We start from the raw sequence: 5,389 nt of genomic DNA, 5'->3' as shown, positions 1-5,389 counted from the left end.
AAGCAAGCAAGCAAGCCAGGGCAATGCACAAATGCTTTCTTGTCTTAATGCTTGTCCCTTACACTTCTGAGCCCAAAGATATTTAAAGAGTATTAGTTGTGTCAATGTGTCTTTACTCTCTTTTATAAAGGTTGTATATCAATGACCTATAAGCAAAAAATCAAAGATGAGGTCTAAAAGCTAGGAGTCTGTGGAGTCTAGCCAGCTCTTACTCTTACTTGCCATGTGATGCCTGCAAGAACAGCTCAAATTACATCAAATTTATGAGCAACTTGATGGCTTGCAAACCACGGGATGAAGAAATCTTGCATGATCGTTTTGTTTTCCAAGCTGAGTTTCCCAAATAGATGATGAGAGCAGCCCTCATGACCAGATGGGTGGGCCCGAAAACAGAACTACCCTGACCCATGCTCTCGGGGGACTCCGATGCTCCAGGCAGGAAGAAAGAGACTCTGCCTCTGTCCTGAAAAATAGTTCTTCCAAGTCAACAGAGCAGCCAATCATTCCCTTAAAAAAACCAAAAAGTTGCCAGGGATGCTGGGGCCGCTCCCTAGTCCAAACTGGATGGGTACTCCTCCTCCCGCACTAGGTCTGCAGAGATGAGGCTCATCCTGTGATTGCTGTTTAGTGAGGCAGAGAGATCCTCCTTTATAGTTTCTGTCCCAGTTGCGGATTTAAAGACCGTGCCCTTTAAACCAGACCTCAAGAATCAGAGGGTGAGGGAGCAAGGGACCAACATTCCAAGCTAACATTTGTGAGGAATACCAAGTGTGGGGCGATTGCTCCAAGACAAAGGCTACCTGGTTATCGCAGCCTTTCTTATTCATAATTATAAAATATATCAAATGAACACCATCCAAGTGTGCTATACACATATATGGAAATATCACAAAAAAATCTAATATACAGTAACACTAATATGGGCTAATAAAAAAAATTTTAAAGAGCCCTATGTCTGCTGTATGAAGACAAGCACTCTAGCTCAAAACAGTTATTATTGGCCTGAGGCCAGACAGCTGGGGAGTCAGCCATACGCTCCTGCTGATATTCTTTCTGCACTCCTAAGAGACAAGCTGCAAGAGGGTGATAGATTGGCCACTAAGAGAAGTAACCATTGCCTTGTACCAAGAAAAAAGAAACCTTTTAGGTCCTTTTAGGTGGTGCATTTGCTTTGAAAATACTCAGGCAAGCATGGTTTGCGAGAGAGTTTTATTTCCCCCACCCCCACCTCCTTAATGCATTACATTCTAAATTCAATGCCCTGGAAGATATTGAGTAGACAGGACAAAATCCATTAGGCTCCTTGATTTATGGCTTTTCAGCATTTCGAAGGAGCAGCTCTCATGAAGTGGCTGCACACGACAGCCACTTTTAGAAATGTCTGCTATCTCCAATAAGTGATTTATGCCATGAACCCCTAATTGCTTCTTTTTGCAAAGGGGGGGAAACATTAGTGTAAAGCACATGCCGTGCCCAGTATCTTCGAGACCCCTTGCTCGGCAGTCTTGTGGCCTAAGGTCACTCACAGGGCTGTCAACAAAGTCCACGCACAGCTGTGCATGCTTCTCCTGGAGCCTGTCAAAGCAAAGCTGCTGGGCTGAAGTGGGAGCCAGCTGGTGTCATTTCCTATTCCTAGTGTCTAGTGTCTTTGGTTAGCATATGCACCCCCTCTGCCCTTCCTCCAGAGGTGGGAAAATAGAAACACCCCTCCTATCCCTTGCTATTCCTCAGAACTGTTGCGTTCTCATTCCCTAAATCAGAAGCATCCAGGAGAAAGCAAACTTGTGATTTATCTGTTTCATTTTGTATGCATTGCTGTTTTGCCTGTATGCATGCTTGTGAGGGTATTGAATCCCCTGAAATTTGAGTTCCAGACAATTGAGAGCTGCCGTGTGGGTGCTGGGAATTGAACTCAGGTCCTATAGAAGAGCAGACAGTGATCCTAAGTGCTATCTCTCCAGCCCCAAGAAAGCAGATTTGGAACGAATGACCTTGCCTCCTGATAAGTATTTTGAAATCCCCAGTAGTGGGTTTCTCCACTGATGCAGTAAGCCAAATCCAGCCAAATTAATAAAACCAGGTTTAATAAACAGAGCGAAGCAACTCCTGGGTGACTCTTAGGAAAGTCAGGAAAGAAATTGCATGCCAGGTCTAAGGACCAAGGACTAAGGACAGGGTCTTAAATACCCTGAAAGTGTCATATTGAGAATCTCAAGGGGAGGAGCTACCACTTGGCAGGCTTTCTCCGAGGAGGTAGGGCTTGAAGGGGGGGTTGGGTTGGAGCTTCCACCTAAACACCTCTTAGCTCCTAGCAGGAGTGCTCACATACAATAGGCACCTCATAAATGTTTTCTTGAGACATTAGATCTCGTTAGATCTCAGACAAGTGACTGAGGCTGGGTAGGGCCTGTTTCAGCAAAGAGCCTCAATCCACAGCCCAGCATGGAGCTGGTAGTTAGTCTTGCTTCGGGAGCTTCTGGAAAAGTCCCCTCCCATCTTTTTATCATTCCAGATGTGAGATTTTAGATGATGGCCTCTAGAGCCATAGCACTGTGGCCAAAAGTGAGTGCTTCTGGTTGTGAATGGTTACACCAGGAAATAGTTACCCTTGAGTTCTTTGCCTTTGTCCCAGAAGCCAAAGACTCTGAGATGTATCCTCCCATGAGACCTGGGGGTAAAATCATAGTGGGCCAGGTGCAGAAACTTCCAGAGAAAGCCCTTGATCACAAAACTCTGCTATCTGAAATAAATGGTCTCCGCTGAGTTCAGCAATAGCAGGCCCGGGTATCTTGCTATCCTGGGCTGGGCAGCTTTGTGGTACTTCTGAGGTTCATCACCTTCCTCCTTCCTGGAGCTGTGTCTACCTGGTGCAGCCCACGGGCTTTGCAGGATGTGACTGTCCCCCAGCAGCACCTGCCTTAGTCTGCTTCCTGGGTGTGGAGTCTGTTTCAGTTCCTGAACTCGGTTCAAGCACCAAGTCTGGATTGGGATATCACAGCTTGGGGTCAGCAACAGCCTGTGACCCACCTGGGCTGAGACATGTAGACAGAGATTCTCCAGAAGACTGTCCCTCCCTCCAGATATGCAGCTCTGAGCTCTGAAGCAGAGGGCACTGCAGTCATCATGAGAGAAGCCAGTTGGAGCATGCTACTGAGCCTCCAGGAAGAGTGGGAAGACAGAGGAACAGGGAACTGTAAGACATCACTGGAGATTTATCCAGCACTCCAAAACTGCCTATACCCAGGTCCCTAGAAAGGAGAGTCAGAAATCCCAAGAACAGGAGGTCTGACTGTGTTCTGTGACAGTCATTAGGCCACTTCTAAGTAGAATGACTCACGACACATCATCCAACCCCAGCCACTCAGGAGAGTTCAGGGGTTCTGCTGACGATGGTTCCAGGCAGGCCAGAATGATCCTTGCTGATAGGAACTGCAGCTTCTTTCTCTGAATGAGTCACCTTTGTCTGGAGGAGAAGGAAGCCAGAGTCATTAGAAGGAATTGTAGCTCCTGGCTCAGGGACGACCTCTCCAAGCTGGGTCAAAGAGATTATTTTCAAACCCTGGGTCTAATGCTTCCTACTCTGGCTGAGGCATTACAGTGGCATTTCTTCTCTCTTAGGACCAAGGCTGAGCATCACATGGTTGGCTCCAGAGTTTCCCCAGCCTCTGTGTTCACTCTGCGGACCGCTCTTTCCTACCCCTCCTTGCTCCACTTACTCATCTCCTCTGCTTAGTGCTCATCTGTGGGAAGCCCACCGGGTGCCCACCCAGCCTCCACCCTGCCCACTCAGTGCCCCCCAGTCTCTACCCTGCCTACCTGGTGCCCCCCAGCCTCCACCTTGCTCACCTGGTGCTCCCCCGGCCTCCAGCCTGCTCACCTGGTGCCCCTCCAGCCTCTGATCACTCAGTGCCCCCCAGCCTCCACCTTGCCTACCTGGTGCCCCCCAACCACCACCCTGCCCTCCAGGTGCCCCACTGGCCTCCACCATGGTGTGTTCCTTTGCCATAGAACCTCCTAGATGCAGTTCTTCCCTGACCTGCACCTCTTGGTTCCTTGGTGGTATTTCTGAGGTTCATCGCCTTCCTCCTTCCTGGAGCTGTTTCTACTTCGTGCAGCCCACAGGCTTTGCAGGATGTGACTGTCCCCCAGCAGCACCTGCCTTAGTCTGCTTCCTGGGTGTGGAGTCTGTTTCAGTTCCTGAACTCGGTTCAAGCACCAAGTCTGGATTGGGATATCACAGCTTGGGGTCAGCAACAGCCTGTGGCCTATCTGTGCTGAGACATGTAGACAGAGGTTCTCCAGAAGACTGTCCCTCCCTCCAGATATGCAGCTCTGAGCTCTGAAGCAGAGGGCACTGCAGTCATCATGAGAGAAGCCAGTTGAAGGATGCTACTGAGCCTCCAGGAAGAGTGGAAGGAAGGAAGGGAGGAAAGAAGGAAGGAAGGAAGGGAGGGAGGGAGGGAGGGAGGGAGGGAGGGAGGAAGGAAGGAAGGAAGGAAGGAAGGTTGATTCAAGTTCTTCCTCAGCTCCATCATGAGTTCAAAGCCACTTGAAACTCTTATCTATTAAAAGCAGTTATAAAGTGAGGACATGCTAGAAAGCCCCCAGAGACCCGTCTTCCAGGTTCAAAGTGTGCCCTGTTGTGGTAGGTAGAGCCTTTCCCGTTTCCATGAAGATCAGTTTTCCTCCTTTACACCTGACAGCAGCATTTTCTACAGTCTCCCGAAGGCTGGTCAGTGTCGGCAGGGGAAGAGGGTCTTGCCCAGGTCTCTTCCAACATTGAGTCTGAGGTGATGCGGCTGTTCTTGCCTCAACAGGAAAGGCAGCCTGGTGGTATTTTCATCTTAAGCCCTAAGCCACTAGGGATAACTTCTTCTCTGTGCTGTGCAGAGGTCAGCTCTGCTTCTCCGGTAATTACCTTTTCCTCTTTTGGCTGGCATCCACCAAGGTGAAAATCACGTCTTTTGTCAGCGAGGTCTGCTAACCAGCTTCCAACCCACAAGTCCTGTTCCCGTAGGTGCTGCAGACAAAAGCCGAACACAAAGCCTTGTTCTAGCTTGGCTGTGTCTGTGGTCGCTAACAATGCTAGGCCTGCGGTTACTTTGTTGCCGATTCGGTCTTTGCTCCACAATCACTTATCTGGGGGTGGGGGTGGGGGTGATTTCTGTCAGCCCCTGGCGTGGCTGTTTGGACCTATTAGGTAACAACTCTGCCCAGGTTCTCTTGGCTTTTAGTCACCCAGCGAGACAGAGCGGGAATAAAGAGCTAAAACCCGAGAGGTCGTGCTGCAGGCCATGGCTGCTCACCTGTTCTCAGTCAGTTTGAAGTTTTGGTGTGTGCTGAGAAGACTGCAGAGGGCCCCTTAGATGAGAAGCCACGCCCACACGAT

The sequence above is a fragment of the Microtus ochrogaster genome, linkage group LG9, assembly GCF_000317375.1.
Source record: "Microtus ochrogaster isolate Prairie Vole_2 linkage group LG9, MicOch1.0, whole genome shotgun sequence".
In the NCBI taxonomy this organism is placed as follows: domain Eukaryota; kingdom Metazoa; phylum Chordata; class Mammalia; order Rodentia; family Cricetidae; genus Microtus; species Microtus ochrogaster.
Note: the sequence above shows the minus strand (reverse complement) of the source record.